We start from the raw sequence: 13,497 nt of genomic DNA on the forward strand, positions 1-13,497 counted from the left end.
AACCTTGACAGATGAACTGATGGAAGGATCACAGCTAACACAAACTGTTGTAGCTGACACTGAGACGTCTGACGTGTACTTTGCAAGGGCTATACAGCTGGTTAAAGATGAGAAATACAATTTGATTGTAAACATCACAGGACCAGTCACACACAGTGGCGGGTTTGGCAGACCCAGTGTAGATGACGGCGACTTCAGTCGTTCTTTCCTTGAATACCAGAAATCAAGACACAGCAGTAAGAGATCTAATTCCACCAACGTTAACAGAGGACAGATTCCTAGCTTACTGTTTCTGGTTTAAGACGACACCTTAGAGATTTATATTCATAACTGTCATAGATACATGCATATGAGGTCACGTGACCTGGGCGTGGCCTCTTCTGATTGGTTGAACTCTAAGCGTGGGGTATGACGTCACGGCGTGGGGACGCTAACATTGACATACTTCAAGTACATAGACCTAATGGGGTTAATGACTTGGGCAGCTGTGGGATGGGCGTGGGAACCTGACCTTTGTGTCAGGAAGCACCGGATGTCGTCCAGATTTATGGGTGTGTTAACCGTCGGGGGTCCTTTGATGTACAGAAAACAGATTGTACGGAAGTTGTTAATGACTCGTAGAGTGATTTCGGATTATGGAGGGTTTATCTGTGATAGCTGGTCTTTTGATGTACAGGAAACAGTTGGTGCGGTAGTTGTTAATGGCTATCAGATGGCAAGATAGTGTGGGTTGAATGGATTTATTAGCAAGATAGCGTAGGTTTAATCGTTTTGACGTCTGTGCATAATAACGGGGAGTGGAACATTTCACGGTGTTTGAAACGTGTCCATATACGGCGATGGCCATGAGTCATCCCAGAACGTGTTCAGACACGTCTTGACATCGAGATAGCGTGGGTTTAATAGGCTTGACAGCTGTGCACATCCGGGGAAGGAAACGTTTGAAACGTGCCTGTATACGGCGACGACGAGGGAACGCCATTGATTCATCTGAGAACGTGTTTATAGACGTAGTATTGACCTCTAGATAGCGTGGGGACGCTATGGATGGCGTGGGGTAAGACTGGTCACCACCCTGACGTTTCACTAACCACTACCTCCCACTGTCCTGGACAGGTAGCCCCATGGATAGTTTAAGTGCATGTGCGCGTGTCCAGGATAGCGTGCTTAAACCTTAATTGATTATTGGATTAGTGTTAGACCGAAGACTCTCTCTCACGCCTCCACTATCCCCAACTGTCCTACATAGCTCCAGATAGCTTAACTGCGTCTGTCTAGGATAGCGTGCTTAAACCTTAATGGATTGTTAGATCGGAGAATTTCAACAATTAAATAATATCCCCACTGTCCTAGACTAAATTTGTGTATGTGTGTGTGTGTGTGTGTGTGTGTGTGTGTGTGTGTGTGTGTGTGTGTGTGTGTGTGTGTGTGTGTGTGTGTGTGTGTGTGTGTGTGTGTGTGTTTGCCCAGGATAGCGTGATTGGATCTTAATTGGATAGAGGTACTGAAAATAAATATAAACAGTGTTCTATGGTTTGAAACTTTATTTCGCAAAGAAAACATTAGATGTGTAGCTAGGTCTTAAAATACAGAATATATGAAAGAATATATTATCTCGTCTGCTAAAATACGTTAATGAAGACCACATGTGCTGTTTTCAAGTGATAGTGTTGCTTTCTTGTGAAATACGTCGCCTGGTGGAAATATAATACCCTGAGTCGAAACAGATGTCGAAACAGACGATACGTTTCAAAGAAAAGAAAATAAGACAGTGGCGAAAGTAGATGCACTTAATCGGTGACCAGTATGGGAAGAAAGGAATGTGCATGACACGCCAGCCCATTACGTTAAAAGCAGAAATGATTAAAATAAAAGAAAGAAATGTGTCTTAAGGGGAAGAAAGGAATATGTGTGTAACACCCCAGCCCATTGCTTTGAAAACAGACATTATTGTTAAAAGAAAGGAATGCGTAGACGCCTTAATCAGTAGGGGAAGAAAGGAATATGTGTATTTAACACCCCATCCCATTGTTTTGAAAACAGACACGATTAATAAAAGAAAGGAATGTGTAGACGACTTAATCGGTAGGGGAAGAAAGGAATGTGTGTGTAACACCCTAGCCCATTGGGTGTTTAAAAAAAAGAAGACATTACTATTAAAAGAAAGGAATGCGTAGACGCCTTAATCGGTAGGAGAAGAAAGGAATATGTGACACCCCAGCCCATTACTTTAAACGCGGAAATGATTAAAATAAAAGAAAGAAATGTGTGTTAAGCGGAAAAAATGAATATGTGTGTGTAACACGCCATCCCATTGCTTTGAAGAAAGAACGCATGAATTGCAACTCGACGCTCCAAACTAACTTTTGGTCAAGGGAAATAACTACATTTTAAACACGAGTACTTCCCTAGTACTAGCCTTTACAGGATCGTTCAATGTGCTCTAGTGGCGTCGTTAAATAAAACAAACTTTACTTTTTTTACAGGATCGTTTAATATAAATGTTTACCAAATGGGTAAATACAGTGGTCGATCTAGGATTGGTCTCCGTCAATGGTCCAATAGGCTATATCCAACCAGTGCATTATGACTGGTATATCAAAAGTTGTGGTATGTGCTGTCCTGTGCACACATCCCTTGATAATATAAAGTAGCTGGTAGCGGTACAAATATCAACTGACATCCAATCACAAATATAGTCATGAAGTAAAACACACAAAAAACAAACGCAATGGTTTGGTTTTTTCATTTTATTTCTTAATTACAAATCACTATAGACAACTTTATAAAATGGACACACATTGGGTTACATTGAGTGGCCTTAAAAGAGACATGTGAATACTGTTAGTGTTCATTTCTCTTCATCATCATCTTTGTCCCCATCATCAGTATCAGAATGAATGTAACAATCTTAGGGGCTGCTGCTGCCGAGAAGGGTTATTTTCAGATTCTAAGAGTCCATGTTTATTTCGTACATGCCGAGTTAGGTCGTAGGTCCAAACATTTGTTTGCAATTGTGACACTGATTCATGATGTTGATTGTTGAATTGCTCGACGTGAACTGACGATGTTGAAACTGCCATGCCCCGTTTTATAGTCTTCTCAGAAATGCCTGTGCGGTTTTTGATTCATGCCAGTCTTCTACCTCAAATGACGAAGTTATCCATTACCCGTTTATTTATACTCTCTACAATTTCGCGCATGCACACAAAAATGTAGTTTGCTTTTGTGTGATACGAATGACATGTGACCCTCCATCCCGAAAGCATAGCTCATGCACGGCTCAGGGCCACCCTTACATTAATAACAAACAAAACGTGTTATTCACATGTTTATTTTACAAAACGAAAAGTAGCACACAACCAAGTAATACGTGTTTAATATCTGAACACATTGTTAATGTAGGGACATCACGGGGACAGTCTGTAATGTTCCATTACTGGATCATCCATCTTCTTCCATCCGTGGGCGCGTAGTCCACAACAGTAACAGATGACGGCATCGTGGTCTCCTGTGTAGAAGAAACCAGCCTTGGTGAGATCCCTCGGTCTCTGGCTCATCTGGATGGACCTTCGACCAAATGTGTAGAGTCGTCTGTATAATCCTCTCATTTTGGGAAATGGCAGAACAAGTAATGTCTCGAGAGGCCATCCCATTCGTCATCGGCGTCGTAGGCATCATCGTAGGGAGCAGAGTCCGTATTATATTCTCGAACAGCATCCGTCTGATCCATGGGTTCTTCATCCACGATTTCGACGGGTTCACGGGTATCCATGGGTTCTTCTTTCACGATTTCACCGGGTTCACTAGCAGCATCCGTTTGATCTGTGTCATTTTCTTCTGGTTTGGTAGCCACTCTTTTGCATTTGATCGTGTGTTTTTTGGAACATTTGCATACCAAAACATCGTCACCGCTGCTACTGCTGCTGTACATTCCCGAACCCATTTGGAGCGTACGTCTTCTCTCTAGCAGTGTCGCTGAGCGAATGACAAGCACTCTGACTGTGAGGTTTTTATACCCCACCAAGGTAGCGTCCCCACGCCATCCATAGCGTCCCCACGCTATCTCGAGGTCAAGACGTGTCTGAACAGGTTCTGGGATGACTCGTGGCCATCGCCGTATATGGGCACGTTTCAAACACCGCGGAATTTTCCACTCCTCGTTACCAAGACTATCGCACCAACTATTTCCTGTACATCAAAGGACCCCCGACAGTTAACACAGCCATAAATCTGAACGACATCTGGTGCTTCCTGACACAAAGGTCAGGTTCCCACAGCTGTCCAAGTCATTAACTCCGTTAGGTCTATGTACTCGAAGTAGGTCAAGGTTAGTGTCCCCACGCCGTGACGGCATTAGGTCACGCCCCCACGCTAAGAGATCAGCCAATCAGAACATGCCACGCCCATGTCACGTGACCTCAACAGACCCCCATACTACTAGTCAGAGTTGGCATTACTTAAAATGTAAACACTTCTGATAAAATTTCACCAAAGCGGATTTTAATGGATTTTGGACATGTTTTACGAAACACTTCATGGGCTACTCTTTTTGATTAGCAGCAAGGGATATTTTATATGCACCATCCCAGAGACAGGATGGTATATACCACGGCCTTTGTTACACAGTTGTGGAACACTGGTTGGAACGAAAAATAGCCCAATGGGCCCACCGACGGGAATCGATCCTAGATCGATCGCACATCACGCGAGCGCTGTACCACTGAGCTATGTCCCGCCCCCGTGTGATTATAAATGAATCATTAATTTCATCCTCATTTATATGGCACAAAGCAAACTACCAAAGCTATTTACTTGATGTATATTTTAAGCATTGATACAATAATTCTACCTATAGATATGGGTGTTCCTTTTCGTTAATAATCCAAATTTAAGAATAATAAGTCTGGTTTTGGAAAATTATTCACTCTCTCCAAAATCTCGAAAAAGGGAGACAAAAATTATCAAATGGTTAGTACAGTAAAAATAACCATGAATAATAATAACAATAATAATCAGTGTTCTTACGTTTATAAATTTCTAAAATTATTTAATAAATGATGCAAAATTACCCTTATGTCTTTCAATTAATGAAATTGGTATGATTGTTGAAATATAATGAACAAGTTCCCGTTGGTAACATTTTTCACTACTTTTGCATATTTGTGGAAATGTGATGATGAATACTGGACAATGTATTTGCAATTGTCATCGATTACTTTTAATTTTCGTGCAATCGTATTCAAGATATTCTTAAATACTCATATAACTCTATATAACGGTTTTTGCAATGTTCCATTAATTCATTTGCTTTGATGGTATACCATTTTTACAGTAGTCCCTGTTATATACAATGACTGGGACGGTGTGGGTGGGTGGGGGGTGGGGGATCCAATTAGGGGATAGGTATCACAGAAGGTGTTTGATCTTACAATTAAAAAAGCCAGGCGATTCCTATTCCGACTGAGCTGGACCCCACCTTTCTCAAGCAATGAACACAACATACATGTACAATACTATAGTCCATTATTGAACACCACTAATTTGGTTTAATTGCTAACAGTTGTTTTATGTAAATGGATACAGCTACAGTCTTTGCAATGTAGCATTCTTACCGTCCACTCAGGGTAATATTTAGTAGCTTAAACAGTGAGTAATACGTTACATATGTCAATTATGCAGAACGGTTAAGTTATCTGGGTTTTTTGTCCTTGTCAGATAAGAATAAACGACAATCAGAAAGCATGTTTTGTATTTTCACCCTGAGGTTGATATTTTCGTGGAATTGCCCATACTTTCACACCTATATTGGTGGCCAGCTTAGATTTCTTATTATATAATCCCTAACCAAATTTGTAAATATTTAAACAAATTCATTTACCCCACATAACTGTGACTAGACACTAAAATGAACAGTTGTGATAGAATTAATGTGAAGAAAGTTATATCCAAAACATAAATTGACTGCCATATTAGGGTCCATCTTGGATTTCTAATGATATAAACCCTAAGCAACCTTGTAAATGGTTTAAATGGATTCTTTGACTCCCAAAAATTATGGCTAGGCACAACACTTATCATCCTAGGTTTAATATAGAAGCAGTTATAGCCAATAACATGAACTGGTGGCCATCTTGGATGCCATCTTGAATTCTGTAACACCCTCACTCACCTTGCCATTTTGAAAATAACTGCTTGGTATGTAAAACTTATTTATTAAAATAGAGAAGAAGAAAAAAAGAAGACTAAACCAGACAGTTGTGTTATTTGTGTTATTTAGCATTAATTAATCATACCCCCAAACTCAAAATATAGGGCTCAAAGAAGGAACAATGTCTTTTATTTCGACCCCCTGTTGCCAAAATAACCCGTTTACCATGAGCTTTCTAAACAAACAAAAAAATTGGTCACAAATCCCTCCGGGGGGGGGGGGGGGGGGGGGGGAGATGGTTACTGTCTTCCTGCTACAGGTCTATATAGGTTACTCAAGTGATACACACTTCGCCATCTTAGGATCTTAGGATTATCATGTTCTAAGTCCTTTTTAAAAAAAACATGAGTTCTATATACCAATTTGTTGGTAGTAAAGTGGTCTATCTCCTTATTAATTGTTCATTTAGCTAAAGATAACAATAAGTGAAGTATTGCCAATTCTGTTTTGTTCTATGCCCAAAGATTACAAAACGATCAGTACTTTAATGTTTTATGTACATTGATCAATCAGTTTCCTCAATATTAATCACGTGACTAGATGTGTATTTCACAATCAGCATGGCCATGGAATGGCATATTTGATGTCTTTTCTTAAACATATTATTTGTTGTAGAATTAAAGTATTAAAAACATAAACGGAATTTAAATTTTAATGAATCCTATTGTCGGAAAACATTATTTTACCTCATTTTATTATGGAGATAGAACATTATATCTACAATCTGTGTCAATGTTACCATGAAGCTTGAACATCATTTAACTTATTTCAACATTGCATGATATAATTTGTTCTAAATACAAACAGTAAATACAAAGGAGCATGTTACGTAAAGCTCATAAAACATACCACCGCATTAAATAGCATTATCTGTTTTATTTTTACATTTTCACATTATTTGAAATTAATATTACAAGAGTTATGAATTTAAAAAAACCCACCATGTTTGTGCACAATAACGTTTCCTTTTTATTAATCCCCATTTGATCCATTTCAATCTTGATGTTATTATTATAAAGTGTTGAAGTCAAGATTGTTACCTTTTGTTGTTTTTAATGTCACTTTAAAGAATTGGCATCCCTAAAGTGTCCACTTGATTGAAATGTTTTAATACATGCAATTTGCGTTAGGTTACTTGCACCAGCATGCTCGTTACCAGAAAATGAAACTGTTTCTCAGAAATAATCATTATAGAAAATTATACATTTTGTTGTTGTGACTTTATATAAATAAGGCGAGACGTAGCTCAGTGGTAAAGCGCTCGCTTAATGCGCGGTCGGTTTGGGATCGATTCCCGTCGGTGGGCTCATTGGGTTATTTCTCGCTCCAGCCAGTGCACCACGACTGTTACATCAAAGGCCGTGGTATGTGCTATCCTGTCTATGGGATGGTGCATATAAAAGATCCCTTGCTGCCAATCGAAAAGAGTAGCCCATGAAGTGGCGACAGCGGGTTTCCTCCTTCAATATATGTGTGGTTCTTAACCATATGCCCGACGCCATATAACCGTAAATAAAATGTGTTGAGTGCGTCGTTAAATAAAACATTTCCTTCCTTCCTTATATAAATAAATAGAACATCGAACTTTTTTACTATGTTAATTTTTATATTAAATAGTATTTGCATATACGTATGTTTTAATTTTTCTCTTTCATTAATTGTACTTTAAATGCTATGGTCTTTGTTCTGACGTATAGACATGTGCTTAAATATATGTTCTATGTTGTAAAACATTATAGTTCTAAAAGAATCAGTCAAGTTGTATATCGTAATGTTCTAAGTCCAAATCAAATTTTACAATTTTACAGAGAATGCGATGTTTCGGAGCAGTGCCAGCTTAGAATAAGCTCCAAAACATCGCCAGTTTAGAATAAGAATATTTAGATAAACAATGTATATCCAAATGAGAAACCGCACATAGATAACTATTACATATGTAAGTTCCACCGAGTTAAAACTTTAGCATCGTTTTTCTCGGTAACGAGTAAATTGCGCATAGAACATTATAATCCTATGACGACGACTTTGTGATGTGCCCGATCATGGTGTCACATACTGTAGTGTGTAAATAAACTAAACAACGTCATTGTCATTACATGAGCTAATGACGTCATATCTACCCTGCATTTTGAAGATAAGTGTTAAACGTGAAGCGTCTTATTTTTGTTGGGTAAGTTTAATTAATCATTGAAATAGTAAAAAGACTAAGGCAGTGGCGGATCCAGAAAATCCATTTTGGGGTGGGAAGGGAATGACAAGAGGCCGTATGCCAAGGAAACTTTAGGCTGCAATGTTGTTTACAATATGGAATTTCATTCTACGAGTTCACGTTGTGGTGAAAATCCGTAACCTATTGATCGAGAACCCCCAACCCCCACCCCTCCCCCACCCGTTCCGCCTCTGTGAGATCAACAATATTCACTTTAAACAACAATTATATCTTACAGTACTTTTACTCAAGTCTCCAATAGCCATCACATAATAGATTGTTTGGAAAATAATTTTGCGCGGATTCAGGCCCGGACCAACCCAACGCCCACCCCTATTTTGGGTCAAACAATAGGCCTATATATTACGGAATACACCAAAAATGCCAACTTATCCGGACCATCTGTCAAGGATCTTTAAATTCTATTTTCAAAAACAACGGCTACCACCCCCCCCCCCCCCCCCCCCCCGCTATTACAAAAAATTCTGGATCCGCACCATCTAGTTTGTTTTTTGTTTTGTTTTAAAGTAAAGTCCGAACCAAATTTTTAACATCAACTACCATAAATTACTCTCCTACTTTTAATTACCATTACATTTCCCCAAAGTTCAGGCTGTCAAGCACAACGTTATGAAAAATTAAGACAAAAGTAGGAATTTAAATATAGAAAAAAATAGGATAAAAGTAGGAAAATGGAAGGAAACATTAGGACACAAGTAGGACTGAAACAGTACGTAGCGATGTTAGCCATGATCGTACTAGATAAACGAATGAGTTAACTTCAAAAAGTGGTATTATTGAGAATACACTTCAATAGTTTTTATGCGGTGCTCAGTTTGTAGCTATATGTTTTGTTCTATCCAAAATAATATGAATCTTATGTAACGGTCACGTTATACAGTGATTTGTTTTAAATTGTTGTACACTATATTAAGAAATATACCTATTTATAAGTACAGAGATGTTGATGCACCTAGCTTGCAGCACACTAAATCAGATTAACATGATTACTTTAAATTTTTCATAACGCATTATTAAAGTGATTCGTACACGTTGTGCATTGTAATATTAGTCATTGGAAAAAGTGTTAGCTACTGAGTATTTGAAGCAATATCACAAACAGCTAACAGAAAATTTAAAATTATACTGAATTTGAAAACTCTTACTAGAACAATTTACAATTATACTGAATTTAAAAACTGTTACTAGAACAATTTACAAGTATATTGAATTTGAAAACTGTTATTACAACAATTTACAATTATACTGAATTTAAAAACTGTTTCAGACACAAGATATTACAGTTACACAAACTTAAAGGGACATTCCTGAGTTTGCTGCAATTTCTAAGATGTCATCGACTAACAGAGACTTTTTGACGGCTGTAATTACATATCAAATATATTGTTCTGCATGAAGACAAAATCCAGTTTGGGCTTTTTACAAATATTAAGAGAACCAGAAACACATTGAATATGGAGACACTAGTATTCTAAGCAAGAAAATATATTTAATACGTAAGTTTAATCGTAGAAATATTTTATTAGTCGGAAACATCCTACAATGCAGCAAACTCGGGAATGTCCCTTTAACTAAACATGTTAGAATGGCTTCTAAAACTACTGCGGCTAACACAGAAAGCATATTAATGTAAAATGCAAAACAACTAATGGAATTAGCTGCAAGAAGTGCTATCTTTGTTCGGCATGGGTTAAAATAACATTTTACAGGACCACATTTCGAATGGGTCTTTTAATGTATAAAACCGAGGTGGAAAAGTATAAATATTGTGAACTTTAATGGTAACTGGATACAAGGCGTGGATATTATGAGGCTGAAATTCTAAAACCTCAAATTGGGAGATACATCTTGCTAAAAAAAACTAAATGCCATAACTGTTGATTGTTATAGTAATGCAAGCAAGATGCACACTTTAACATTAATTTGCGGCATTTTGAAACAAAAAAGTATGAAAAACTAGGTGTATTGAAGAAAATAGGACAAGGAATGAAAGAACTATTTTATTTAACGACGCGGCACTCAACACATTTTATTTACGGTTATTTGGCGTCAGACATATGGTTAAAGACCACACATATATTGAGAGAGAAAACTCGCTGTCGCCACTTCGTGGGCTACTCTTTTCGATTAGCAGCAAGGGATCTTTTATATGCACCATCCCACAAACAGGATAGCACGTACCACGGCCTTTGATATACCAGTCGTGGTGCACTGGCAAGAACGAGAAATAGCCCAATCTGCCCACCGACTGGGATCGATCCCAAACCGACCGCGCATCAAGCGAGCGCTTTACCACTGGGCTACGTCCCGCCCCTGAAAACATAGGACAAAGACCTACAAGTAGGTAACGGTAGGAAAAGTAGGATCGCTGGACAACCTGCAAATGTTGTCCAGACACAAATCATAAAAACGAAATGTTACAGTGATACAGATTCCACATACAATACTGTAACGATGTCACTGATATCGACTTCGCTGAGATCGCATTGGGCAAAATACATGCAGTTTCTCCCACATTTAAAGAGAAATGATACTATCGCACGCAGCGCCATTATACTTTGCAGCGGTAGACTCGTTAACTCGCAGAACAACAGTGGCAGGATAGGTTTAGCGCTGAAACATACACAGTGACGTAACAAAATACCGTCCGTCTTTATAGGCTATAGCAATAGACTACTTTTCAGTGGTAGAAATTAGGAAATATTTTCACTGGCCTGGGAGACTAGTAGCTGAAGAAATTTACTAGTCCTCAGGAAAAATCACTGTTCAAGGACTGAACACACATTACTGTGTTGCTTGTACTTTATCTTTAATGGTGCAAATATAATAGACATCCATAGTAAAATGAATAAAAGTGAACTTTTAAATGTGTTGTCATTTGTGGTTAGTTTTCATATTTGTTTAATGGAGATTCCTCATTTAGAAGCCACTGTCACAAGTTTCTGGCTAACAATACTTTTTAAAAGATTATAATTACATATGATACATATCACAGTAAAGTACACCAACTTGGTCGTCATTCAGTAAATGTTTTGGGGGTTTTGGAGGTTTTTTGTTTTGTTTTGTTTTTTAAATTCGTCGTCGGGCATGGCAAAAGTTGTTATTTACTAGCCCAACATTAAATATCACTAGCCATGGGAGTGGGGCTACCATAATCTAGAAGCCCTGCTTCCGAACATGCCTCATCTATTATCGCAATATTACGGCAATTTTCGGAATTCGGAAACAAAAACCGGAAAGTTCCGATTGTGTTTGCAGTAAATATGGATTTATCGAGACTAAACGAAACTGCGATACCTTTTAACTTTGTCAGTCTGTCATGTCAATTTATTTTGATGAAATTTAATACATCTACAGTTTGTATATTTAACACGTTTTATTGGCAAAATAGTTTGACTGTCTGCATCATGAATCTTGGTCACAACTGCCCAGTATTACTCGCCCGGGGGACTAGCGCCATTTAAATCGCACTCGCCCCCAGGGATGCCTACTCGCCTGGGGCGAGGGGGCGAGCGTTAGCTTCTATCCCTGCTTTTAGTTTCCAACACGTTTTTGTGTGGGGTTTTTTATATATAATTTTTGTTTGTTTCAACGTAGGGAAAAAAGAAAACACTGAAACATACACAGTGATGTAAGAAAATCCAGTCTGTCTATATAGGCTATAGTCATAGTCTGCTTTAAGTTCATAGTCTGCTTTAAGTTTTCAAAACATGTTTTCTCATACATAATTTTTGTTTGTTTCAACGTACGGAAAAAAATAAAACACTTTTGGCAAAAACAGATGATGTTCTGTGAAATTCAATAACATTCTACGATTCTGTGATTTAAGGATACTGTGGTGTAGGCCTACGTCCATGTTAGTCCTACAATTGGCGGCAATCACAGGACTCATTTTACTTCGTATTCAACCAAATATCACATATCTTAGTGTAATTTGTTTAACTAGTTCGTCAGATATGACAGGCAGGTAATTTTATGACATCAGTTTCAGTAGATACAAATATATGGGAATAATACCCCGCCACCCACCTCCATTCTCCACCCCGACCCCAGTCAGCCAAACCACAACGACATTTAAAAAAAAATGGAAAATGTGTCTAGAAATTACCTTGAAAAGTCAGGCAATGTGTATATTGCCTGAAATATTTAGGCAATATACAGATTGCCTGAGTGAATCAGTTACTTTACAGATTGCCTGATTTTAAACATTGACTGTAACATATATATATATATATATATATATATATATATATATATATATATATATATATATATATATATTATATATATATATATATATATATGTGTAATAAAGTAGGGAAAAATAATTAGGGTTAGCCCCCTTCCTCTTTTTGTTTTTTTAGGTAGGGTCGGTTTCAAAAACATTTTTTACACCACATCTTCACTATTCTATGTCTATATTGTATGTATTATTTGTATGTCTAAAAAACCCCCAAAAAACCCCCAAAAACAACAACAACAACAAACAAACAAAAACAAAAAACACACGCAAACAAACCCTTCAAATTGTGTAATGGGGCTGCAGAAGAGGTGAGGGCCGATAGGGCCATAGTCTCCTCTTTTTTCCTGTTACTGTGCTCAAAAGGCTGGAGATGCCATAGGCCTTATGCTAACATCTAAAATTAAAAATTATTCCGGGAGAGCATGCCTCCGAACCCCCACTCAAATACATGTACTCTCTCTCACACACACACACACAAAACACAACCTTTGAACTGACAGCACACTACTAGTACCTCTACCTCCACCCCCTCTTTCAAATACACTCCGCTGGCCCTGTACATAATTTTAAAAAGTGTGTTGTTTCTAAAACACTTTTTCTTTTAGTTTTGTAAAAGTATTGATTAAAAATAAACAAACATGATCAGTACCATGGGGGGTAACCATGGGGGGTAGGACGAACCCACCAAACCCCTCCACCAAAAAGCAGTGAACAAAACACACAAATAAACAAATGTCCACATACCATACATAAAAAGGAAGAAAATATAATAGTTCAACTAGATTTTATTCAAATAGAGATCTAATATATAAA

The 13,497-nt window shown here is 37.9% G+C and overlaps 1 protein-coding gene across 1 annotated transcript in view; it reads left to right on the forward strand.

Annotated features, from left to right (window-relative positions):
• The first annotated feature begins 8,340 nt into the window (after nucleotides 1-8,340).
• Nucleotides 8,341-13,497, forward strand: part of LOC121386266 (protein draper-like) — a 32,699-nt gene continuing 27,542 nt past the window's right edge. Inside the window, exon 1 of the mRNA XM_041517110.1 lies at nucleotides 8,341-8,381. The gene's annotated coding sequence lies outside the window, so the exon portion shown is untranslated. The remainder of the gene's footprint in view (nucleotides 8,382-13,497) is intronic.

This window comes from Gigantopelta aegis, chromosome 12, assembly GCF_016097555.1.
Source record: "Gigantopelta aegis isolate Gae_Host chromosome 12, Gae_host_genome, whole genome shotgun sequence".
Taxonomy (NCBI): Eukaryota; Metazoa; Mollusca; class Gastropoda; order Neomphalida; family Peltospiridae; genus Gigantopelta; species Gigantopelta aegis.